The sequence below is a fragment of the Elephas maximus genome, chromosome 22 (genome assembly GCF_024166365.1).
Source record: "Elephas maximus indicus isolate mEleMax1 chromosome 22, mEleMax1 primary haplotype, whole genome shotgun sequence".
In the NCBI taxonomy this organism is placed as follows: domain Eukaryota; kingdom Metazoa; phylum Chordata; class Mammalia; order Proboscidea; family Elephantidae; genus Elephas; species Elephas maximus.
The window spans coordinates 43,793,205-43,818,486 of record NC_064840.1 but is presented as its reverse complement, the minus strand read 5'-3'; the positions used below and the strand labels follow the sequence as shown (position 1 = coordinate 43,818,486).

The 25,282-nt window shown below is 39.4% G+C and overlaps 1 protein-coding gene across 3 annotated transcripts in view; it reads left to right on the top strand.

Annotated features, from left to right (window-relative positions):
• Positions 1 to 8,194: 8,194 nt before the first annotated feature.
• EXTL3 (exostosin like glycosyltransferase 3) overlaps positions 8,195 to 25,282 on the top strand; it is an 85,124-nt gene continuing 68,036 nt past the window's right edge. Inside the window, exons 1-2 of one of the 3 annotated variants that reach the window (XR_007514865.1) lie at positions 8,195 to 8,552; positions 23,942 to 24,033. The gene's annotated coding sequence lies outside the window, so the exon portion shown is untranslated. The remainder of the gene's footprint in view (positions 8,553 to 23,941; positions 24,034 to 25,282) is intronic. The other 2 variants (XM_049865681.1, XM_049865680.1) reach the window with 2 other exon arrangements.

Below are 25,282 nucleotides of genomic sequence, written 5' to 3'. Positions count from 1 at the left end.
TTTAACAAACGGATGCAGCACTGATAATGCTCACTTATCTATGCCAAGAAATTTGGAAGACAGCTACCTGGCCAACCAACCGGAAGAGATTATATTTATGCCTATTCCAAAGAAAGGTGATCCCACAGAATGTGGAAATTACCAAGCAATATCATTAATATCACACACAAGTAAAATTTAGCTGAAGATCATTCAAAAACTTTTGCAACAGTAACTCTTCAGGGAACTGCCAGAATTTCAAGGTAGATCAGAAGAGGACGTGGAGCAAGGGATATCATTGCTGATATCAGATGGATCCTGGCTGAAAGCAGAGAATACCAGAAAGATGTTTACCTGTGTTTTACTGACTATGTAAAGGCATTCAACTGTGTGGATCATAACAAATTATGGATAACATTGGGAAGAATGGGAATTCCAGAACACAATCGTGCTCCTGAGAAACCTGTACATAGATCAAGAGACAGTTGTTTGGACAGAACAAGGGAATACTAAGTGGTTTAAAGTCAGGAAAGGTATGTGTCAGGGTTGTCTCCTTTCACCTACTTATTCAATCTGTATGCTGAGCAAATAATCTGAAAAGCTGGACTATATGAAGAGCTCAGCATCAGGATTGAAGGAAGACTCATTAACAGCCTGAGATATGCAGATGACACAGTCTTGCTTGCTGAAAGTGAAGAGGACTTGAAGCACTTACTGATGAAGGTCAAAGACTACAGCCTTTAGTATGTTTCACATCTCAATATAAGGAAAACAAAAATCCTCAGAAATGGACCAATAAGCAACATCATGATAAATGGAGAAAAGATTGAAGTTGTCAAGGATTTCATTTTACTTGGATCCACAATCAATGCTCATGGAAACAGCAGTCAAAAAACCAAAAGATTCATTGCATTGGGCAAATCTGCTGCGAAAATTCTCTTTAAAGTGTTAAAAAGCAAAGATGTCACTTTAAGGACTGAGGTGTGCCTGACCCAAGCCATGGTGTTTTTAATCACCTCATATGCATGAGAAAGCTGGTAGTTGATAAGGAAGACCGAAGAAGAATTGACGCCTTTGAATTGTGATAATGGCAAATAGAATACTGAAAATACCACGGACTTCCAGAAGAACGAATACATCTGTCTTGGAGGAAGTACAGTCAGAATGCTCCTTAGAAGCAAGGATAGCAAGACTTTGGACATGTTATTAGGAGGGACCAGTCCCTGGAGAAGAACATCATGCTTGGTAAAGTATAGAGTCAGCAAAAAAGAGGAAGACCCTCAATGAGATGGATTGACACAATGGCTGGAACAACGGGCTCAAATATAGCAATGATTGTGAGGATGGCACAGGACTGCACAGTGTTTCGTTCTGTTGTACATAGGGTCACTATGAGTTAGAAGCAATTGGACAGCACCTAACAACAACAACTTTTGGACAATAATATGTGCTTTGCTTTGGAGCTGATGTTTACTCAGTGTTCCATCTACAAATTATTTACAGAGCACCCAAGCAGCCCCACCTTTGCCATACAAAAAACAGCTACTTTTAAAGGGTAACATCAAAGCCAGGACTTTCAGGTGAGCCAATTAGCAGGGAAATGAGTGCTATCTGTAGAATCTTAGAAGATGACCTTTTGTCTTCTTGGCATTGAAAGAGAAGAGTAACCTTGGAACCCCAATCTAGAAATCCTCATGCACTGTTCTAATAATAAACCACAAAATTATGTATTATACATACATATATATATATAAAAGATCTTGAATACTGGCTGTCAGCACTTTTAAAATCAAAGCATTACAGATAAACCAAGTTCTTATCTGACTTAAACTCACTGGTAATTCCTGAATCATACCTTTTGAAGGTTATTGGATGTCACCAATGGCTTGACTGTGATTGATCTAGAAGCCTTGGTGAGTGGATTGTGGATCTGGCAGCCAACATTAAGGCAAGTGACCACTAGTGCCTGCCTCCCTAAGATTTCAAATAACTTGTGTCACGAATTTCTTCTTCTATAGGACTAAAATGCTCTTCTCCTGGACAATAAACACCTTGGAAAAATAAGTAATCAGTGGATCCCTGTAAGAAAGCATTTTGCTGAAATCTGTAAAATAACCAATTTCATGATATAAGAACACAGTCTTGTTCAGTATTTTTTTTCTTTTTTTATTGTGCTTTAGGTGAAAGTTTACAGCTCAAGTTAATTTCTCATACAAGAATTAATACACTTATTATTATGTAGCACTAGTTGCAATCCCTGTAATGTGACAGCACACGCTCTCTTCCTACCCCAGGTTTCCCGTGTCCATTAAACTAGCTCCTGTCTGTTTCTGCCTTCTTATCCTTCCTTTGGACAGGAGCTGCCCATTTAGTCTCATGGATCTACTTGAACTAAGAAGGACACACTTCATGAGTATTATTTTATGTTTTATAGTCCAGTCTAATCTTTGTCTGAAGAGTTGGCTTCCGGAATGGTTTTAGTTCTGGGTTAACCGAGGGTCTGGGGGCCATGTCTTTGAGGGTTTCTCTAGTCTCAGTCAGACCATTAAGTCTGGTCTTTTTACTAGAATTTGAGCTCTGCACCCCATTTTTCTCGTACTCCGTCAGGGACTCTCTGTTGTGTTCCCTGTCAGGGCAGTCATTGGTGGTAGCCGGGAACTATCTAGTTCTTCTGGTCTCAGGCTGACGGCGTCTCTGGTTTATGTGGCCCTTTCTGTCTCTTGGGCTAATATTTTGTGTCTTTGGTGTTCTTCATTCTCCTTTGCTCCAGGTGGGTTGGATGGCCGCTTGCTAGCTCTTAAGACCCTAGAAGCCACTCACGAAAGTGGGATGCAGAACATTTTCTTCATAAACTTTGTTATGCCAATTAACCTAGATAATCCCTTGAAACCACGGTCCCCAGACCCCTGTCCCTCGGAGTGTTTGGTTGTATTCAGGAAACTTCTTAGCTTTTGGTTTATTCCAGCTGTGCTGACTTCCCCTGAATTGTGTTTTGTCCTTCCCTTCACCTAAGATGACTCTTGTCTACTATCTAGTTAGTGAATTCTCCTCTCCCTCCCTCCCTACCCTTGTAACCATCAAAGAACGTTTTCTTCCGTGTTCAAACCTTTTCTTGAGTTCTTATAATAGTGGTCTTATACAATATTTGTCATTTTGTGACTGACTAATTTCATTCAGCATAATGTCTTCCAAATTCATCCATGTTGTGAAACATTTTGCAAGTTATCATTGTTCTTTATTGTTGCATAGTATTCCATTGTGTGTACATACCATAATTTGTTTATCCATTCGTTTGTTGATGAGCGCCTAGGTTGTTTCCCATCTTTTTACTATTGCGAACAGTACTGCAATGAACATGGGTGTGCATATATTTATTCATGTGAAGGCTATTATTTCTCTAGGGTATATTCCAAGGAGTGGGATTGCTGGATCATGTGGTACTTCTATTTCTAGCTTTTTAAGGAAGCACCAAATTGATTTCCAAAGTGGCTATACCATTTTACATTCCCACCAGCAGTGTATAAGTGTTCCAGTGTCTTCACAACCTCTCCAGCAATTATTTTTTTGTGTTTTTTGGATTAGCTTTAGCCTTGTTGGGATGAGATGGTGTCTCCTTGTAGTTTTGATTTGCATTTCTCTAATGGCTAATGATTGTATTTCCTCATGTATCTGCTGGCCACCTGAATGTCTTCTTTAGTGAAGTGCCTGTTCATATCCTTTGCCCATTTTTTAACTGGGTTATTTGTCTCTTTGTTTTTGAGGTGTTGCAGTATCTTGTAGATTTTAGAGATTAGACCCTCATCTGATACATCGTAGCCAAAAAATTCTTCCCAGTCTGTAGGCTGTCATTTTACTCTTTTGGTGAAGTCTTTTGATGAGCACAAGTGTTTGATTTTTAGGAACTCCCAGTTATCTAGTTTCTCTTCTGGTATTTGTGCATTGGTAGTTATGGTTTGTATTTGTATGGTTTTTCTTGGCCCTACCTCTTTGTTCAGTATCATTTGCACACTAAACCAAGCCAAACCAAACCCGTTGCCATCAAGTCGATTCCGACTCATAGCAACTCTATAGGACAGAGTAGAATTGCCCCATAGGGTTTCCAGGGGGAGGCAGTGGATTCGAACTGCTGACCTTTTTGTTAGCAGCTGAGCTCTTAACCACTATAGGCATTTTATATTTCGCTAACATTTTCAATTCAAACCATAATTACCTTCTGATAGAATTGCCTCTTATCAATTTCTGCATAGCCAATCTTTTGTAACATTTCTATAGTCGAACTTATTTAACAGACTCAAACACCTTAGTTAAATCATTAATACAACATAGAATTCACATTGCCATTTCCAGCATTTCTCTTGCAGCGCTGTGTAACATAGTTAAGATTTCAGGTTCTGGAGTGAGGCTGACTGAATCTAAATCCTGGTGCCACCACGTACCAAGTATGTGATTTGGGCCAGTTATTTAGCGTCTCTTGGGTTCAGTTTCCTCATTTGTAAAATGAGAATAATAAAGTTATTTACTGTGTAGATCTATTATAAAGAATAAATGAGACAATACATGTGAAGTGCTTAGAGCAGTATCTGGAACACAGTAATTACTCCGTTATTATCAGGGAAGAATATCATAACTTTAGTTGGGGCATGTTTGGATGCAAGGGATATAAACCTATTCAAGTTAGCTTTAATAAGAGAGCTTTTTAGAGTAAGGCTACAAAAGCAATTTTCTGGATACCCAGTGACAACTAGGTACATTGATAGACACTTGACCCAACCCAGGACCATCATGTTTCTCTTCTGGGAATTAAAATGTAGAACTGAAAGACAGAGACTGGATGCTATTGATTCTGGGTCCCTGTGATTGTGCTGTAGAGAAAAGGCCCACAGGCGCCTGCTGTTGGGAACCAGGGGCACACTGGTTCCTGCTCTTCCCAAGGCTTAGTGGGTCAGCTCTGATTCCTTGAGCGGATAAAACTCTACACATATGACAGTTAAATAAAAATGTGAAAACTATTTTGGATTAAGTTCCAAATGCAAAGTAGACAGTGCTGTAAAGCATCACAATATGGAGATATCAGTGAAGACTGGCTTCATTGTGTGTCTTTTGCCTTGGATTTCTTTCTGTGAGGACAGCTACCGTGAATATATTTTTGAACAAAAATTGAGGTGTTAAAGCAACAGTCCAAGAGACGAGTAATGAGGATTTGAATTAGGGAAGTAGGTGTGGAATTGCAGGGAAGGATAGTAGAGATCCTGCAGGTAGAGGCTTTACATTTTGGGAATTTATTCAATGTGGGGGTAAAGAGAGAAGAATGAAGAGAAAGATGATGCTAATAGGGTCACTGTGAGTTGGAATTGACTGGACAGCAAGGGGTTTTTTTGTGTTAGGAAAGATAATGGTAAAGTTATTATAAATAGGGACATCACAGGAGAGCAGAGCGGGGAGGGATAAAGATGAGTTCATTGTGGGATATGTTGCTTAAGGTGCTGGTGAGACAATCAGGTTGGAGTGGTCAAGACCATTGGTTTTACAGTCAGGAATACTTGGGAGTTCCATCTGTGCTTTGTACCTCACTCTGTAATCTTTGGGCACCTTATTTATTTAGCTTCTTTAAGTCTCAGCTCCTGCATCTATGAGCTGCTACTGCCTTGTAAGGATTAAAATAAGACAATACATATAAAAGGTATCTTAGGTATCTAGTGCTGCTATAACATAAATACCAGAAGTAGGTGGCGGTAACAAAGAGAAATTTATTTTTTCATGGGTTAGGAGGCTAGAAGTCTGAATTCAGGGTGTTGGCCCTAGGGGAAGGCTTTCTCTCTCTGCTCTGGAGGAAGGTCCTTGTCTCTTTGGAGCTTCTGCTCCTGGGCGAACTTCATTTGGCTTAGGCATCTCTCTTCCCCTACCTCTGCTTCTGGAATGCTGGTTTAATCTCTTTTATATTCAAAAGAGATTGATTCAAGACATACCCTACACTCATCCTGTCTCATTAACATAACCAAAACAACCCATTGCCACATGGGATTATAACCACAGGCGTAGAGGTTAGGATTGACAACACATATTTTTGGGGGACACAATTCAACCCATAACAAAAAGCTTAGCTTATTGTTTGGCAATTGAGTATTCATAAAATATGTATTAATAGGATGATGATGACGTCTAGAGTAGAATTGGAAAACAGGGACTGGAAAGCTGCAGCAAGTGATCTGCTCGCAGGTGGAGATGATGCAAGGCAACTGATTGAAATCGGCTAGGAAGAGAGTGTAGAGAGGAAAAAGAAAAGTGGCCAACGGCATATCTTTGATGAGGAACACCTTTTAGGAGTCAAGAGAAGGGACAGAAGTCAGAGAAGGAGACTGAGGTAGAACTGTTTGAGATGAAGAAGAAGCGAGAGGAAGAAGGAGGAGGGATAACCAGTGGCAGCCAGGGCTCCTGTGAAGGCAAGTGTAAGTCAAATTTTGGCTGAATATCCTTTTCCTCCCTAAAGCTTGGCTATTATTAAAATCAAATACATTGACCATGGGGGCTGCAATGTGTGGGTTATTTGGATGTATTAAAAAGACATTTAGGCTGGGTCTTCCAGGTAGCAGGTATCTGCACGTCCACTCTTGTCAGTGTGAAGATGAACCAACACTTGGTAATTCTTACCATGGCTTCAGTAATGTCTCCTCCCACAATGCAAGACTTCTGCCTCCTGCCACCGAACTTTGGAGGAGAGCCAAGCAGATGAACTGTAAAAAAAAAAAAAAAAAAACAAGACAATTTTAGGCTATTCATGAAACTTGGAGAATATTTCCCCCATGTTTGGCTAACCGGAATGCTTGTGATTTTTTATATTTGTTTCCTTCTGTCCGGTTTTCCTTAACAAAATGAGTAAAAGTTAAAAAGGGCTTGTTTTTGTACATATACAAGGGTGGTAGGACTTTGAAAGTTTGTGTTTGTTTGCAGTAAGGGGGAAAGGAGAGCAAAAGAGTGCGGTGTGAGGAGAAAGGAAAATAGAAAAGAGGAGAGAGAAGATGTCAGGAAAGAGGAAAGGAACAAAAAGGGCTGATTTGGGTATGGTGGGGTGAAGAGTGTGCTGTCTGGAAAACGGGTTGCTAGGTTTTTCTAGTTTTGTTCTGCAAACTGAATCCTTAGCCTAAACTGTCCGTTGTGGGAAACTAATCAATCCTTATTGTTTTCTCAGCCTCCTAGATAGAGCACTGTGCCTGGGCTCCACCAAGTTGGGTGTGTGGCTGGGATAGGCCAGCTGTGGAGCCCTGTCTCTGGCTGAAAGTAAGGGATCATGGAAGCACATGGAAAGGAGCTGGCCCTGGCCTTGACCCTCCCCAGGTACTACAGGCCCTGGTGTTTGGGTTCCTTGGTTGGGAAGCCCTGGAGTAAAACCCCTGCCCTCTGGGAATTAAAAAGAAAAAAATTTTATACATTGAAGCAAATTGATTTGAGATTACCACTGCAGTTATACATGCTTAACTAATGGTTTTAACACTAGTGAATAGGTGTCTTTTATTTATTTTTTTAGAGTATCACAACCCCTTGTTGCAGCTATCCAAAAAGGGTTGCCCTTATTTTACAAGTGTTGAAATAAACAACAATCACACGTCTTTTTTGATTGTAGGGTACGTACAATTTTTCGTTCAGAGGGTTGGCTCTTAATTTAAAATTGAATCTTTTTTCCTCCTAGTTTTGATCATTCCACACAGCTGGATTAACTTGTTAATAAACCTGTTGTTAGAGCCCCAGAGTTTTTCATAAGCATCAACGCCGCAAGCTCTTTGTTGTTAAATAGTCAAAGTGTTTTAAAACCTCAGACCACTTGCTGGAGATTGGTCACTTTATTTAGAAAGACCTCTTCTTTGAGCATAGATTTATTTTTAGAATCGAGGGGGCTGACCTGAATTTCACGGGGCCAGCCCTAAACTGCCAATGACACTTTTGAAGCAGCCGAGGCTCTGGAGTTTTAACCAGTTCCAGAACTCCCGGGAACATTTTTCTTCGCACGCCATAGATAAGTTTTTTTTTTTTTCGAGAAGGGTGAAGGGATATTTATAGAAAGTGGGTTTACAGAGGGTGCTTTTTCCCGGCCAGCCCCGCTTCCCTGGCCCGGGGTAGGGCTTGCTTTCCCACCCTGAATCGTGTCTTTCCAACAGCTCCCCGGCCCTCCTGCTCACTGCTGAACCAGCAAAAGCCAGAGCCTGTAGGCTTCGACGTCCCTTCGGGCGCTTTCCGGAAAGTCTCGAACCGCCCTCCGCTTTCCTCTCGCCCCCGCTTCTTCGCGTGAACGCTTGGGTTCGGCCATTTCCGGCCCAGCGCACTTCGGCAAGTTCCGCCGTAGCACGTCGGAAATGGCTGCCTGCCGGCAGGGGGAGTGGAGGACTTGATGCGGCCTGGAAGGCAGGCGGCAGGCGGCAGGCGGCAGGCGGCGGGAGCGGCTTTTGGGAACCCGAGTTTCGCGTAGGCAGTAGCGGCTTGTTCCTGAACTGGATGCCGGTAGGACTTCTGGCGGCGGCAGGAGCCCGGAGGAGCCGGGGGAGGCGGCCTGGGGTCCGGTAGCGGCCCGGAAGAGGTTCGCGGTATGGATCCCGGCGCTTACCCCGGGGGCTGGGGGACCGGGCGGGCTGAATAGGGCTGTGGGAGCCCGGGTGGAAGCAGCTGTCCAGGGCAGCAGGAGGCGTGCTGCCTCGGAGTAGGCCTTCCCAAACGTTTGGTGGGCCTGGGCGATGAGGGGTAACGGGTCTCTTTGTAGGTATATACACGACCTCCCCACCCCCACATCCTCCTGTAGCCCGGGTTTGGGTAGCCTCAAACCCACCTCCACCTGCGTTTCTGCTTCCGCTTTCAGCCTCTTCTTGCAACCCTACACCCCTTCCTTGACCCCAGTGTTTGTCCAGCTGCTTGTGTGGACCACTTTCTGTAGACGAAGGAGCAGCATCGGATTGTCGCCCAGTCCCCCATTTTCTCAGCGCACAGACTCCCTCATCTGCCTTGCGCTGCATTCGGATACAGTCGCCTGCTGCTGCTCTTCCACTGGTTATTTTTACTGGACAAACTGCAGGTCCAGCCTTGCAGGTCCACCGTCTTTCGTGATGAACCCATAGAATAATCACTTCCTGTCCAGGTGCCCAGGTGCTGCTGTTCCCTGGATCGGGGACTCTGGCGTCCAGGTTCTGTGGCGATAGGCCTAGCTCTGTTTAGATGCGAGCGGGGCTGTGGAGTGCATGTCTAGCTACTGAAATCTTAGCGGAGTCACCCGGCCCACGTTGCACGGTACAGTACGAATCCATAGCCCTTTGAAGATCAGGCGGGGCTGTAGGACTGCAGATTGGGCGTTTGTCTCTTCCCCACATTGAGGGGGTAGTTTAGTTCCTTTTCATGTATCTCTGGCTCTCAAAAGACTGGAATTTGGTGAACAACCTCTCCTCTTCGTCGCTTTTCTTTTCCTTTTTAAAGATTCTAATGGCTTCACGAAGCCCTGTTGGTTTTGACTCTTTTGGAAGAGGAAACGCGAACAGCACATTTTTTTTTTTCCGTTTGTCATTGGCTTAAGAGGCAACTTTAGCGTTTGTTTTCTCCACTTTTTCCTATTCTTCTTCCAATTTAAGTTTCTTCACTTTCGAAGGCTGGGCTCCCTGTGTTTGTTTTGTTTTTTAAATCTTTGCTGCAGTCATGCAAAATTGTCTGCAATTTTCCTGTATTTTGTTGAAGAGTTGAGCCTCGGAAGTGGATTTCCAGGAGAGAGGGGAAGGTTCAAAGGATGGTTTGAAACCCTCAGAAGAGTGTAGGGGACTAGATAAGGAGGTGCCCTTTCTTCAGGGCACACTAGGCTAGCTGTGGCATGAAAAGTCAGTAAAGGGTAGTGCAGAGATGCGGCAGTAGCAGCAGCGTGCGTGGTCCTTATCTAAGATGAAATTGGTAAGTAGTCTTCAGGAGAAGTGTTGAAGGTATTACCTGAAGTAGTATCAGGTATTACGGCTTCATTAAATCTGTTAGTAAAGCTTTGAGAGCCTTTGCTGAACAATTCCTTCAGAGTGAGGCAAGAGATAGAACCAGGGACTTTTCATGTAATCCTAAAACTGCCAACCGATTTCTGCTGAATATTAAGTTTAGCTCAGAAAACTGTTAACTTATTCTTTCCGTTTCATTTTCTCTTAATTTTTGGTAACTGTTTCTTTTTAAAACTTGTAATGATAGGGCAGCTAAACTAAGTAGGAGGGAGACGTGATTTTTAATGTGTTTGTAGGTTCAATGAAAATAGCGAAACTCAGGCAGGTGGAGCTTGAGAACTCAGGAGGAAGAGCGGTAGGCTTACCTGTAAACATTGATCTTTTCCTGCCTCAACCAGTTCCATCTCCTTTCACACTTTCAATCTTTCATATCTCTCTGGTGGTGTTACTAGGTGGATAAGAAGCAGGATTAAAAAATGTGTAATCTTGAAAATATAAGAGGAATATGGAGTCTCCATTTTTTTAGTAACATATTTCTTGCTCCTACGTGTATGCCATAAATGTACATTGTAGGATATTGTTCACGTGCACCAAATGACCCATCAGAATTTTAGGATGGAGCCCTAGGAAGAGGAACTGTGTCTAACTATTCAACCAACCTGAGGTTTGTGGTTTGTAACCTGAGAGTGGGGTATGGGAAACTTTTTCTGTAAAGGGCCAGGTAGTAAGGATTTTTGGCTTTATAGCTATGCAGCTCTGCCATTGTGCCCTGAAAGCAGCTATAGACAGTATGTAATCAAATGAGAGAGGCTGTGTTCCAGTGGAACTTTATAAAACAGGCAGTGGGTTGGAGTTTGCCAATGTTTGCCATAGTCATTACTTTTGTATATTCCTTCATTTGACTGGGCCTGATACCTTTTAGACTGGTCAGTGGTATTAATGATTAACATCCTGGATGTTTGCTTTGTTGATTGATTTCTCTTACATTGTTATCGTTTTAACCCTCTTCTCCAACTTCGTTTTTAACATGCCTTCAACAAATGCTTGAGGAGTCTGAGGGAGGAATACAAAAATGAATCAGATTGGGAATATGTCCTTGACGTGATGAAACATACAAATATGATAGTAGTTTATAATAATGCCTTAAGTTACTATAGTTTTTTTTTTTTTTTTTAACCAATATATAGTATTTTCATTTTTTTAGTGTGGATTTTGACCTTTATAATAACTAAATGTTACAATGTTTCTTTTTCGGTGACGTGGGTGGCCGGAAAGACAACTGAGGCTTGGAGAGGTTATTTGACCAAAGCTACAAGTAGTAGTAAGTGGCAGAACCCTTGAACCAGTCAATAATATTTGCTGACCAATCCTGCTTGAATACTTATAGAATAGTAAAGTTCCCTGGGCAGCCAGTTCCAAATTGTAGACTACTTGCCTTTGAGGAAGCTTTTCCTTCAACTGAGCTGCAGTTTGCCTCGTTATGGTCATCGCCCCCTAGGGCCATCTAGAACAAGTCTATTTCTAATTAAGTGTTTGAAGGTAGCCATCATATTTTCCCAAGTCTCAAGTTGCAAACTGGTATGCGTGGATCCAATGAGGCTTGGATTACATATTATTTTTTACCTTGCCCAATTTGCACAAAAACCTAAATTGGGAGCCAACTTTTTGAAATGGGGAAATTTTATATTGAAACGGGGAAATCTCTATTTCTGTCTTGGGTGGACATTAGAGGATTTGTCAATGAAGAGCTCACATTTCTGATGGCAGTAATCTCCTTTAGATGCTAAATGTACTCTCCATTTTGCTGAAGTCCTTACCTCCCAGCTTTGCCCATTTACATCACCTTCAGGGCCTCTGTAGGCATTGAGATGGCCCTCCTTTTCCTAGGTCTTCTACTCCACAGGCCAAATATTTTCATTTTTTTCAGGTGTTTCTTTTTTAAATTTTATCATTATTATTTTTAGTGTGCTTTAAGTGAAAGTTTACAGCTCAAGTTTGTTTCTCATACAAAAATTTGCATACACATTGTTATGTAACCCTAGTTGCTCTCAGTATAATAATGAGACAGCAGACTCCTCCTTTCCAGCCTGGATTTCTCCTGTCCCTTCAGCTCCTGTCCTTTTTGCCTTCTCATCTCGAGTCTAGATGGGAGCTGCCTATTTAATTTCATGTAGCTACTTGAACTAAGAAGCACACTCTTCACGAGTATCATTTTATGTCTTATAAAAAAAACTCACCACCACTGCCATCGAGTCGATTCCGACTCATAGCAACCCTGTAGGACAGAGTAGAACTGCCTAATAGCGTTTCCAAGGAGCGCATGGTGGGTTTGAACTGCTTACCTTTTGCTTTGCAGCCATAGCTCTTAACCACTGCACCACCAGGGTTTCCTTATGTCTTATAGTCCAGTCTAATCTTTGAAGAGTTGGCTTTGGGAATGATTTTAGTTCTGGGTTAACAGAGAGTCCGGGGTCTGTGTCTTCCAGTGTTCCTCCCGTCTCAGTCAGACCATTAAGTCTGTTTTTTTTACTAGAATGTGAGTTCTGCACCCCATCTTCAGATGTTTCCTAACCTGATGGTTTCATATCCCCTCACCAACTTCTTAGTCATCTACGCTCCATTTACTTTGTTCATCTCCCTCTAAAAGTGTGCTACTCAGCGTGGAACACATATACAGTGGACTGACAGAGTGGAGTGACCTTTACTCCTTGAATTTCTGCACTATCCTTTGTATATATAAAAAAAAAGAACAAAAATAAGATGATTTTTTTCTAAATAGTCATATCATCCTCTCGATTCTTTGAAGTTATAGCTAACTGAAATCACAACTCTGTGTGCCATGGTTAAGCTAAATGATTTACACGCAGTTTCGTTCGCTAAGTATTGAACTTTGCTTTATGTCTATTAAATTTTATCTGGTTAGATATAAATTATTATAGACTGATAAGGTCTTTTTGGATCCTGGTTTTCTTTTAGCCTTGATTTATTCTTCCTAGCATGACTTCCCTTTCTTTATGTCTGAAGTAGAGCTGTAAAATATAAAAACATTGTGGCTTAGAATGGAGAAAATAGTTGATGAAGACCCAAACCATTGGTATTAGACTCAGTGGAATATTAAGGGATGCCTTAAAAACATTAAGCTTGAAATCTTGGAGGTGAAACAAGAAGAGGTCTTGGGCTTTGCTGCCTTGAATTGATGTGTTGAGACTCTCCGCCCTCTACCTGTACCTCCACCAAAAAGAAACCCTAAAACTCAAACAAATGAATGATGTGTGTACTTTCTGTGTGAAGGCAGTTGTTCAGTCAGTGGGGTTCTAGAATCTGAAACAATCTTTGAGTAAAGAAGGATAAGGAATTGTGAAGTTAGGGGACCTGATGAATCAGAAAGTTGGTAGTGATAAACGGAAGGCAAAACTTGAGTCTCAAGTTGAACTTACCCATGAAGGTTTAAGTGGAATGCCTGAGTCCTACTGCTTTTTTATTTATTGCCTAGCAAACTTTGGGGCCCTGATGGTGCAGCGGTTAAGCGTTTGGCTGCTAACTGAAAGCTGGCAGTTCAAATCCAGCAGCCGCTCCTTGGAAACCCTGTGGGGCAGTTCTACCCTGTCGTATAGTGTCACTATGAGTTGGAATTGACTTGACGGCAACGGGTTTGGTTTTGGTTTTTAGCAAACTTTTACTTTAGTTTCTCTGTTTCACTTAGGGAGGCCTGAGGGTTGATGAGGAGCCCTGGCAACGCAGTGGTTAAGTGCTCAGCTGCTAACTGAAAGGTCAGCAGTTTGAACCCACCAGGTGCTCCATGGAAGAAAATGTGGCAGCCTGCTTACATAAAGATTATATAGCCTTGGAAACCCTGTAGGGCAGTTCTACTCTGTTCCATAAGGTCGCTATGAGTTGGAATTGACTGTGGTGGTTTTGGTTTTGGGAGACTGATAATGTCAATTGTGTGCCTCCACTACATAAAAGAAAAATCGTGTTTTCTTGAGAAATGGAAAACAGAGAAATTAGTTTACATTCAAGGCACTTGGCACAAGTTGATTGTTCTAGGATGACACTTTAGCAGAATTCATCTGAAGACCTTATTAAATAACCTGTTTCTGTTCTCTTCTCCCCCGAACCCCACATCCCTTATTTATAAAAATAGTGCACTCATTTTAGAATATATGGGGAGAAACGTGAAGAATACAAATATCACCCATAATTCCACCCAAGTGTCATTGTTAGTGTTTTTCTTTTTTAATTGTGGTTTAAGTGAAAGTTTATAGCTCAAGTTAGTTTCTCATACAAGAATTTATACACATATTGTTCTGTGACCCTAGTTGCTATCCCTATAATATGTCCGCATGCTCCTCCTTTCCACCCTGGATTTCCCATGTTCATTCAACCAGTTTCTGAGTCTGGGGACCATGTCTTCTGGGATTACTCCAGTCTCAGTCAGACCATTAAGTCTGGTCTCTTTCCTAGAATTTGAGCTCTGCATCCTACTTTTTTCCTACTCCATTAGGGGCTTTCTGTTGTGTTCTCTGTCAGGGCAGTCATTGGTAGTAGCTGAGCAACATCTAGTTCTTCTGGTCTCAGGCTGATGGACTCTCTGGTTTATGTGGCCCTTTATCACTGTTAGTGTTTTTGCTCCAGTTTGTTTTTTTATTTAGAAATATATACATATACATTTTAAACATTTACTATTATTATACTGAATATATGGTTTCAAATCTGTGTTTTTCCACTTAACATTGTATTATGAACATTTTCCCATTTTATTTAAAATTATTGAAAAGCTTACTGACAGTATGATGGTCTTAATGACATGGATTTACCATTCTTTATATTTAACCTTGCTTTAATTCTTGGAATTTAATTTATTTACATACACATACACATATATATAAATGTTAATACACATTTTATTTTGTTATACATTTTAATTTATTTACATATATATTATATATGTGTGTGTATGTGTATATATTCTATTATAAAAATCCTGCAGTGGTTACATCTTTGTTCACATAGAATACATTCCTAGAAAGTAAAATTGCTGAGTCAAAGAACATTTAAAAAGACTTTTGTTGCAAATGGCCAAATTATTTTTCAGTTTACCTTCCTACTAGCAAGATATCGAGTAATTGTCATACTGTACCCTGGCCAGCGTAGCGTAGAGAGGTACTGTAATTTATTAAGTTGTATCCTTTTTAATATTTTAGTATGAACATTCTTGAAGTTAAGTCCTTTTTTCTCATTCATAATTCTTAAGACTAATTTCTGGAAATGGAATTGCAGGCTCAAAAGATAGAAACAATTTTAAGGGTTTTTATTACTTACTGCCAAATCATAATCTAGAAAGGTTGTACCAGTTTTTACTTCTACCAGTAGAGTATGGGTAGGAATGGTATCCTGTATCCAGATTAGTACCAGGTGTTATAATTTTACAATATTTTTGCTGATTTATAGGTGGAAAATGTCACTGTATCTTGTTTCAAATATATATTTCTTTCATTTCTGGAATGACTAAACATTTAACAGTGTTTGTCACATGAACACCTTTTTGTGTCCTTTGACCATTTCTGTATTGCTTTTACTTCTTTTAACGCTGTTGTATTTTGCAAATGTTTCCCCAGTCTTTTAATTGAGTCTAAGCTTTTTTTTTTTTAAACAAATGCATAGAGGCTTTTTGATTCTTACGTAGTCAAATCTGTTGACTTTTCCTTCATAGATTCTGCTTTTGCTTCAATGCTTAGAAATTGCCTGTACTTAAGTTGAAATTTTATGCATGTTTTTCTTTTGTTCTTTTTATGGTTTAATTTATTACAGTTAACTCTTGAATCCATCTGGAATTTATTTTTGGTTTGTCATTTAGGAATCTGACTATTTTTTTGCAATTAATTGTCACAGTATTAATTAAAATCTAAAGTGGTGCACCTTATTTTTAAAATGACTGTAACAACATAATTAAAAATATTTTTCTTAATTACAAAAGTAATATGTTCTTATTGTAAAACAGATTAAAACAAAATGAGTCTTTTAAGTAAACAAATAGTAAGCAAGTGAGAAGCAGTATACAGGGCTCTGGATCAGATAGACCTGAATCTGTATCTGGGCTCTATAGTGTGCTTGCTGTATTGCCTTGAACAAGGTATCTAACCTCAGTGATCCACAACTTCTTTATCTGTAAAGTAGGAAGAAGAATACCTATTCCCATATGGTCGATGTGAGGATAAAATAAGATAATGTATGTAAAGCATGTTATCTACAGTACGGTACTTAGTACTCTGTAAATACAAATAAATAGTAGTATAAAAAGTGAAAAGCCTCCTTTCCCTACTTACAGAATGTCTTCCCCCCAGAGATAAGCACGTTTAAATTTAAGTCATTTCTTCTTTCCCCCAAGTATGTGTTATGTAGTCTGTAAACTTCCTACATGAATAAGTTATATTGCTGTTTGTCTTCCCTAGCTGCCTGTAATTATCTTGATCAGACGTCATCAGTCTTAGTGGGGATTGTCATCATTTACAGATAAAGCATTATTTTTCTCTGGCTGCTTTCAAGATTTTTTCTTTGTCTTTGGTTTTTGGAAGTTTAATTATGATGTGTATTGGCATAAATTTCTTTGAGTTTACCCTGTTTGGGGTTGGCTCAGCTTCTTGAATCTAATTATGTCTCTTGCTAAATTTGAAAAGTTTTCAGCCATTAGTTCTTTGAACACTTTTTCAACCCATCCTCTTTTCTTCTGCTTCTAGGACTGAATGACACTAACATTAGATCTTTTGTTATAGTCTCACATGTCCCTGAGGTGCTGTTATTTTCTATAGCTCTATTTTTTTCCTAATTTCACTATTTTTTTCCTCTGTTCCTTCATTCTGCTGTTGAGTCCATCCACTGAGCTTTTAATTTTGGTTATTGTATTTTTCATTTTTAAAATTTCCATTTGGTTCTCCATTATATCATCTGCTTCTTTGCTGAGATTTTGTGTTTCCTTGGTAAGGCTTTCTATTTTTCAGTTTGTTTCAAATATGTTCGTAATTGCTTGTGAAGCGTTTTTCTCATGGCTACTTTAAAATCTTTTGTCACATAATTCTTATATCTCTGCCATTTTAGTGTTGGTACCTATCGATTATCTTTTTTCATTCAGTTCAAGATCTTTCTGGTTCTTGGTATGATGAGTGATTTTGATTAAAACATGGACATTTTTGAATTATGAGACTCGATGTTATTTATGAAAATAAAGGCAGATTAAAAAAAACTCAGAACTTCTGGAAATGTAAAATAATCGTTGGAATTAAAACTCAGTGGCTAGGATAAATAGCAGATAGACACAGCTGAAGAGTGAGTTAATGAACTAGTAGGTCAAAACCTAAAAAACCAAACCCATTGCTGTCAATTTCGACTCATAGCAACTCTATAGGACCAAGTAGAATTGCCCCATAGGGTTTCCAAGGAGTGCCTGGCAGATTTGAATTGCTGACCTTTTGCTGCCTTTTTTTTTTTTTTTTTAATTTTTATTGTGCTTTAAGTGAAAGTTAACAAATCAAGTCAGTCTCTCACACAAAAACTTATATACACCTTGCTACGTATTCCCAGTTGCTCTCCCCCTAATGAGACAGTCCGCTCCCTCCACTCTGTCTTTTCATGTCCATTTCACCAGCTTCTAACCCCTCCTACCCTCTCATCTCCCTTCCAGGGAGGAGATGCCAACATAGTTTCAAGTGTCCACCTGATCCAAGAAGCTCACTCCTCACCAACATCCCTCTCCAACCCATTGTCCAGTCCAATCCCTGTCTGAAGAGTTGGCTTTGGGAATGGTTCCTGTCCTAGGCCAAGAGAAGGTCTGGGGGCCGTGACCACCGGGATCCTTCTAGTTTCAGTCAGACCACTAAGTCTGGTCTTTTTATGAGAGTTTGGGGTCTGCATCTCACTGCTCTCCTGCTCCCTCTGGGGTTCTCTGTTGTGTTCCCTGTCAGGGCAGTCATCTGTTGTAGCTGGGCACCATCTAGCTCTTCTGGTCTCAGGCTGATGTAGTCTCTGCTTTACGTGGCCCCTTCTGTCTCTTGGGCTCATAATTACTTTGTGTCCTTGGTGTTCTTCATTCTCCATTGGTCTAGGTGGGTTGAGACCAATTGATGCGTCTTAGATGGCCGCTTGCCAGCGTTTAAGACCCCAGATGCCACTCTCCAAAGTGGGATGCAGAATGTTTTCTTAATAGATTTTATTATGCCAGTTGACTTAGATGTCCCCTGAAACCATAGTCCCCAAACCCCCGCTCTTGCTACACTGACCTTTGAAGCATTCAGTTTATTCCAGAAACTTCTTTGGTTTTGGTTTAGTCCAGTTGTGCTGACCTCTCCTGTATTGTGTGTTGTCTTTCCCTTCACCTAAAGTAGTTCTTATCTATTGTCTAATTAGTGAATACCCCTGTTCCACCTTCCACGCCCCCCCCATAACCGTCAAAGAATATTTTCTTCTCAGTTTAAACTATTTCTTGAATTCTTATAGTAGTGGTCTTTCACAATATTTGTCCTTTTGCAGCAGACTAATTTCACTCTATAATGCCTTCCAGATTCCTCCATGTTATGAAATGTTTCACAGATTCATCATTGTTCTTCATCGATGCATAGTATTCCATTGTGTGAATATACCATAATTTATCCATTCATCTGTTGATGGGCACCTTGGTTGCTTCCATCTTTTTGCTATTGTAAACAGTGCTGCACTGAACATGGGTGTGCTTATATCTGTTTGTGTAAAGGCTCTTATTTGAGCCAGAGTAGACTTGAAGGTAAAAGTATTTAATAGGGATGAGGGTCTCTACATAATTATATTCACTCTGTCTGACAGAAAACGGTATGCCCTCTCTTGGGAAAATTATATTTACTCCAGTCTTTATGATTATTTTAAATGCAGTATCCAGCAAACAATAAAACATTGCATAGAAGCAGGAAAATAGGATGTATGATCAAGAAAAAATAATAGTAGCAGTAGATCCACAGATAGGCCAGATGTTGGAATTAGCTGATAAAGAATTTAATTCTTATAATAACGAAAATAGAGGAAAAATGGAAAAAAAGCAGATAGATGGAGAATTTCAGTAGAGAAATGTAGTCTTCAAAAAAGAACCTAATGAACATTCTAGTGCTGAAAAATACAATACTTGAAATTAAGAATTTATTGGATGGAATTAACAGCAAACTGGGTGTAGCAGAAGAATGGATATGTGAACTCAAAAGACAGGTCAATTGATATTATTTATGCTAAATACTTTTAGATAAAACTCCACAATACTGATTTAGGTTAATACATAGGAGGAATTGCTGGGGAAAGTGAGATTAGGCATTGTGATTTGTTATTGGCCAGGACTAAGATGAAGGTAGTAGAATAAAAGGAAGGGATGATACAAAAGTTACTCTGCGTTACTATTACAAATATATCATTACCATAATAATTATTAATGTACAAAAATAATTGATAAGCTTGGCAGGAAGTTAGATGTGAATGTAAGGAGTTGGAGAAATTAAAGATTATTCCAAGGCTTGTAGCTAATAAATAGCCTGCTATAAGTTGAAATTGAAGAAAACTAGAACAAGTCCACAAGAGCCAAAGTATGACCTTGAGTATATCACACTTGAATTCAGAGACCATCTCGAGAATAAATTTGGCACATTGAACACTAAAGACTGAAGACTAGATGAGTTATGAAATAACATCAAGGACATCATACATGAAGAAAGCAAGAGGTCATTAGGTCTTTTAGAAAAGACCAAAATGGATGTCAGGAGAAACTCTGAAAGTTGCTCATGAGCATAGGGTAGCTAAAGCAAAAGGAAGAAATGATGAAGTAAACGTGTTGAACAGAAGATTACCAAGGGTGGCTCAAAAGACAAAGTAAAGCATTATAATGAAATGTACAAAGACCTGGAGATAGAAAACCAAAAGAGAAGAACATGGTCGACATTTCTCAAGCTGAAAGAACTGAATTAAAAACTCAAGCCTGGAATTGCAATATTGAAGGACTTTGTGGGGAAAATATTAAATGACACAGGAAGCATCAAAAGAGGATGAAAGGAATACACAGAATCACTGTACCAAAAAGGATTGGTTGATATACATTCATTTCAGGAAGTAGCATGTGATCAAGAACTTATGGTACTGAAGGAAGAAGTCCAATCTGCACTGTGAAGGCATCGGTGAAAAACAAGGCTCCAGGAATTGACGGAATACCAATTGAGATGTTTCAACAAACGGATGCAGTGCTGGAAGTGCTCACTGGTCTATGCCAAGAAATTTGGAAGATAGCTACCTGGCCAACCAACTGAAAGAGATCTATATTTATACATATTCCAAAGGAAGGAGATCCAACAGAATGTGGAAATTATCGAACAGTATCATTAATACCACACTCAGTAAAATTTTGCTGAAGATAATTCAAAAATGGTTGCAGCAGTACATCAACAGGGAACTGCCAGAAATTTAAGCTGGATTCAGAAGAGGACGTGGTATGAGGGATGTCATTGCTGATATCAGATGGATCCTGGCTGAAGACAGAGAATACCAGAAAGATGTTTATCTGTGTTTTATTGACTATACAAAGGCATTTGACTGTGTGGATAATAACAAATTATGGATAACGTTGGGAAGAATGGGAATTTCAGAACACTTTTTGTGCTCACGAGGAACCTGTGCTTAGACCAAGAGGCAGTCATTCAGACAGAACAAAGGACACTATGTGGTTTAAAGTCAAGAAAGGTTTGCATCTGGGTTGTATCCTTTCACAGTACTTATTCAGTCCGTATTCTGAGCAGGTAATCTGAGAAGCTAGACTGTATGAAGAATAACAGGGCATGAGGATTGGAGGAAGACTCATTAACAACCTGTGCTATGCAGATTGTCACACAACTTTGCTTAATGAAAGTGAAGAGAACTTGAAGCACTTGTTAATGAAGATCAAAGACCACAGCCTTCAGTATGGATTATACTTCAACATAAAGAAAACAGAAATCCTCACAACTCGACCAATAAGCAGCATCATGATAAATGGAGAAAATATTGAAGTTATCAAGGATTTCGTTTTACTTGGATCCACAGTCAGTGCCTATGGAATCAGAAATGAAATGATGCATTGCATTGGGCAAATCTGCTGCAAAAGATCTCTTTAAAATGTTAAAAAGTAAAAATGTCAGTTTTGAGGGACTAAGGTGCACCTGGACCCAAGCCTTGGTATTTTCAGTTGCCTCATATGCGTGTGAAAGGTGGACAGTGAATAAGGAAGACTGAAGAAGAATTGATGCCTTTGAATTATGGGGCTCGTGAAGAATATTGAATATACCGTGGACTGCCAGACGAATGAACAAATCTGTCTTGGACGTAGTACAGCCAGAATGGTCCTTAGAAGCAAGGATGGCGCAACTTTGTCTCACATATTTTGAACGTGCTATCAGGAGGGTTCAGTGTCTGGAGAAGGTGATCATACTTGATAAAGTAGAGGGCCAGCAGAAAGGAGGAAGACCCTTGATGAGATGGATTGACAGTGGCTGCAGCAATGGGCTCATACATAGCAACGACTGTGAGGGTGGTGCAGGACCGGGCAGTGTTTTGTTCCATTGTACATATGGTTGCTATGAGTTGGAATTGACTCGATGGCACCTAACAACACAACAGCAACCTGCCAGATACTGTACAGAGTATTTTTTTATTCAGTGTCTCTAATTCTTATAATAAGCCTGCAGCATAAGCATTGCTGTTTTTTTTTTTTTTTTTAACTGAGTAAATTAAAAACAAACAAACAAACAAACAAACTGGCTCTGAATTGTTGAGTGACCTGCCTAAGGTTGCATATCTAATAGTTTAGAGAGCTGGGATTTAATCCAGGTCTGGCTAGCTCGAAGGCCTGTACTGTTTCTGAATATCATGTTGTTTCGAGCTTATAGGACTGGAAGAATGTAGTATCATGGGGAGAACTAAAAGTTATTGGAAAGAGGATGTATTTGGAAGCGTGAAGTGACCATGAGATAGTCCAGAAGAGGTATCCTTTAGGAAGCTGCACTGTTTGACTGCTGGTGCAAAGCAGAAGGCTAAGGTTAGAGTTACAGCTTTGCAAGTGAGCTGATTATAGGTAATGGTTGAAGGTATTTAAGTGGGTGGATTTATTAAGGGATTGTTGAGAGCCTTGGGGGACAGTTTCATGTTTGAGATACAAGGAAGACTGGGTGCCAGCAAAGTAGGAAGAATGAGTCAAGAGAAAAATGGAGGAACACCAGAAATGTACGGTTTCATGTAAATCAAGGGAACGGCTAAGAGTTTATAGAATAAGAAAGTGATCAATGATATAATTCATTTATTTAACAAATATTTATAGAGCACTTGTAATATGCCAAAAACTGTAATGGGTACTGGTGATATATCTGTGATTCAAGCAGACAAGTTTCCTACCCTCATGGTTTACCTTTTGGTGGGGGAGATAGATATGATAAAACCTGCAAAAGCCAGAACCTGTATGAGGCCTGTCAGAGAAGGAAAACTCAGATATTTTCTGCTAGTAGAGAGTGATAGAAAAATGGTAGAACTGCCCTCTGTCAAAGGTGGAAAATTTGTGAGACCCGGAAACACCGGGCTTCCAGTCATGTTCTGCCTGTCACAGGCTTCACTGTAATAAATAAGTAAATGAAAATACATTATGAAGAAAACCGATAAGTCCCTGCCAGAAAGTATCAGTGGGTAAGAAAGGCTATTTTAAATGGGAGTATCAAAAATTAAGACATGAGGAATGAGAAGAAGTCAACCAGAGAAAAGTCTGGGAAGAGCATTTCAGACCAAAAGAACAGCCAGTACGAAGGTTCTCAGGCAGTAAGCAGCTTGGCATAATTGAGGAATTGAAAGGAGGTCAGTGTAGCTAATGTTGAGTGAGCAAGGGGAACAGTGATGGCAAATGAGATTAGAGAGCTTGTTGGGAGTTAGTTATGAAGGGCTTGGCAGTACAATGGGTAACCATTGAAAATTTTTACAGAGAGGAGAGAGAGACATGGTCTAATGCGTGATTTTGATTACGGTGTGGAGAATACGTTGTAGGGGGCAAGAATGGAAGTAGGCAGACAGACAAGTTAGGCATTAAATGCTGTGGCCGATGACCGAGAGTTAATAAGAAATGCATGTTCTATTTGGAGTAGAAGTCTCTAGAGATTGCTTCTTACCAGTGTTTCATTGAGACTTAGTTCTAGATCATAGTACCTTCCTTGTTATTTTCCAGAGAATGGCAGAAGAAATTCTGAGGGTTTCCTTCTCCTTTTGTGCTTGAAATAATTAACTGTTTAGGAAGGAAAGTTCATGCTACTGGATGTTAACGGCACTTTAGCCTTATTCCAGTGAAACAGAACTTAATGGTAATAAATTCTTTTGAATCATTGTTGAGTTAATCGATTTCCATTTAAAATATTTGTTTCTATTTCAGTTCTGTTCATTTGTAAGTTGGTAGCGCTAGCAATCTTAGACTAAGCATAGTCAGGGTCCAAATAACTTTTTTTCAAACTGTAATTTTTTTTTAGTTTTTAGTAAGAAAAATTTCAAACATATATAAAAGCAGAGAGCATAGTATAATAAACCCCCATGTGTACCCATAATTCAGTGCCAACAACAGCCAACAAAACCTATTTCATTTATATCTCTGAACATGTTTATTTGGAAGCAAATTCAGTTCATACTAATTCATTTGTAAATATCTCTGTATGTATATCTAAACAGTAAGGACGCTCCCACATTTTAGTGTTTTATTCCTCCTTGGAGCATGTAAGTAGATAAATCACGTATGTGGTTTGCCTGCAGGAATTCTAATTTATTTGTGTGTTTATTGTTATATATTTATTTACATCTTTTCACTTAAAAGACCATCTCTGCTTGGATGGTATATTATATGTTCACCTTATATACATAAGGGAAGCCATTTCATAGTGTGTGGTAAATAATTCTTTAATAGTACCTTCAGGATCGAGTACTTTTCTAATAGTGTGTTACTTTTCTATTTTCTTTTATATCAGGAAATCAAATGCTGGAATTCATTATTTCAAGAAATGATATACTGAAGCATAATGCTACATAAGTCAGAGAAAGAAAGGATCCTGAATGTATGGTAAGGAAGAAATGAATCAGCTGAGTTCTCTTGATTATGCCTTCCTTTTATTCCTCCACTCCTTTCTTTCTGTGTTATGACTTGATAATGATTAAGTACAGAGAATATTCTTTTTGAAAGCAAAAAGAGATTTGAGCAGATGAGTCAAAGGGATAATGCTAATAATGTTTTAGAAATATTGATCTGCATTCTTTGGGATATTTGGTCAGCTATTAATTATGCAAGTATAGATTATTCAAATTTAGGCTTTTCCAAGATAAATATTACATTAAATATTTTGTTGTCCTTAACACTTACTTACTCACACCTTTTATTAACATTGTCATCAACTGTTTATTTTTACTTAAAGATGTAGTTAAATACATCTTTAGCAAAGGTGGAAGCTAGAGAGAGTGATTGAGCATGTGTGAAGTGCTGTTTATTTTATATTACCTTGTAGTGGTATGCTTGCTATTTGTTTATAGCTCATCTCTTGTGCAGTTAAGGATTATTATACATTCTAAATTCTCCCAATCATACTTAGCATGTCTTAGATACGTTAAGGGTGTGGTGAATACTTTTTGGAAGAAATGAGTGATAGAAATTGCGAGTATTCTTTGGCACAGAATATTATGAATTCATTTCTAGATCTATTAAGTTTGAGTTGAAAGAAAGCAAGTAAAAATCTTCTGTAGCCTGTGACAGTAAAATTTGGTAAGCGAATGGAATGGGGAGTGTTGTTTCAGGATTTATTAGCCTAAAGTACTTTCACATCATCTGTCCTTTATTTTCGTAGCAGCATAGTGCATTGTCTTTATCTGGATGCACTTAATCTTCATTTTTTAAGATTAGGAATCTGAGGCACAAGGTTTGATAGTACACCTGTCCCCAAAATATAAAACATAATGCCTCTAGTTTCTAAGTATAGGGTTCTTTATAAAAGACTAAGCTACTATTACATATTTAAGAAGAAGCACACGATGTCTGCTAACGAAAGATAAATGAAGGAAGAAAAAAGAAATTGGTATATCAAAAAAAAACTCCATTGCCGTCAAGTCGAGCCCAACTCACAGTGATCCTACAGGACAGCGTAGAATTGCCCCATAGGGTTTAGGAGCAAACTGGGAAATCTGTTTTGTTTTTGGATCACTGCATCTGCTACTGGGTAAAAATCATTAATGCTGCTCTAGATCCAGTTAAATAGGAGGAGGACATGTCTGTGTGTGAGTCCAAAATGAAGCTGTTTTTGTACACTTACTTGCCCGTTTCT